Source organism: Humulus lupulus, chromosome 1, assembly GCF_963169125.1.
Source record: "Humulus lupulus chromosome 1, drHumLupu1.1, whole genome shotgun sequence".
NCBI lineage: Eukaryota > Viridiplantae > Streptophyta > Magnoliopsida > Rosales > Cannabaceae > Humulus > Humulus lupulus.
In genome coordinates, this window is record NC_084793.1 from 226,989,771 (window position 1) to 226,991,361 (window position 1,591).

The 1,591-nt window shown below is 30.1% G+C and overlaps 1 long non-coding RNA gene across 1 annotated transcript; it reads left to right on the forward strand.

The window, feature by feature from the left end:
- Positions 1 to 269: 269 nt before the first annotated feature.
- On the forward strand, positions 270 to 812 carry LOC133828504 (uncharacterized). The gene is made up of 2 exons (XR_009891117.1): positions 270 to 455; positions 574 to 812. It is a non-coding gene; the product is annotated as an uncharacterized LOC133828504 (long non-coding RNA).
- Positions 813 to 1,591: the final 779 nt, after the last annotated feature.

Genomic DNA, 1,591 nt, shown 5'->3' on the forward strand with positions numbered 1-1,591 from the left:
AGGACAACTGTTCATGCAACTACAGGTTTGTTTTTCACTTTATTTGTTTCTATAATAGGAGAATAATTTACAAGTTGGTTACTTGACTCTTGTTTCTAATGTTCAGCAACACAGAAGACTGTTGATGGCCCATCAATGAAGGATTGGAGAGGAGGTCGTGGAGCTGGACAAAATATCATTCCTAGTTATACTTGTGCTGCAAAGGTAGTGAAATCTAAATTCATAGGGAAATCTAAAAACAATGCTGGTTTTAATGTGGTTTGATTCTTATTCTTATTATTATGTTTATTATTTTATTTTTTGGAACTATAGGTTGTTGGAAAGGTTCTCCCAGAACTGAATGGAAAACTTACTGGAATGGCCTTTCGTGTTCCAACTCCTAATGTCTCGGTGGTGGACCTAACTTGTCGACTTGAGAAGAGTGCTTCCTATGAAGATGTCAAGGCGGCCATAAAGTATGTTCATGCATTCTTTGTGAAGTATCTAATCATTGCATTTATTCCTCTCCTCTTGTGTTTGTCTAAGTGTGTAATTGTCTTATTTTTAATTTTTGTTTTGTGATTGGTGATATAGGTATGCATCAGAGGGACCACTTAAAGGCATTCTTGGGTATACTTAATTTTGAAGGCTTTGTGTTGGGCAGCTGTAGAATATTTTGTGTTGAAAGTAGTAACTTTTCACTATGTTGAATATTTAAGACTCCTTGAATACTTAAAGAACATTTTGTTATTGATGACAGTGTTGAATATTTTAAACTAATTTGTGGATTGTTAATACAATGTTGAATGTTTTTACTTTTTGTTATTTGAAAACCAAGTTCATTTGATGATGCTAGTATATATTAGAAAGCCAATTTTAATTATATAAAAAAAATTAAAATATAATAGAATAAATTAGTGTTATAAAACAAAAAATTATGTTATAATATCTATTACAATAACACTTTTTATGCAAAGAATTGTGTTCTGCAAACTTCATTATATAACACAAATAATGTGTTATACTAAAGTGTAGTATAACACAAATAATGTGTTATACTAAAGTATAGTATAACATAAAAAAAGTGTTATACTAAAGTGTAGTATAACCAAATTTATAAGTATTGAAATGTGTTATATAATCGACTATAAATAACATAATTAAACACTTATCTATTTATTATAATAACACAGAAATTGTGTTATCGTTGACAGTATAATAACACATATGTATAACAATGATAAAGTGTTATGTAAAGTACCCTGACCTACGATAACATAGTCGGTCTTAACACATCAAAAAGTGTTATGATATGTTTTGATAACACATTTTCGGTGTTATTAAAAGCATTTTTCTTGTAGTGATAGGGGCTTCACTTTAAGCCTTCCGGTGTGAGTTTTCAGTGTTCTCGACCAGTGAACAGTTTTCGGCGCGATTTTTTTTATGATCATGTATATTGTAGTTATTTAGAGCATCCTGCAAATTTTCAGAAAATTCCAAATAGTTTATAGTACTGAAAACTAGGTCCAAACATATTGTTTTCCACGTGTATAAAAAAAATTAGTCACGCATGCAAAAACATGTTTATACCTAGTTTTCGGTAATGTGAACT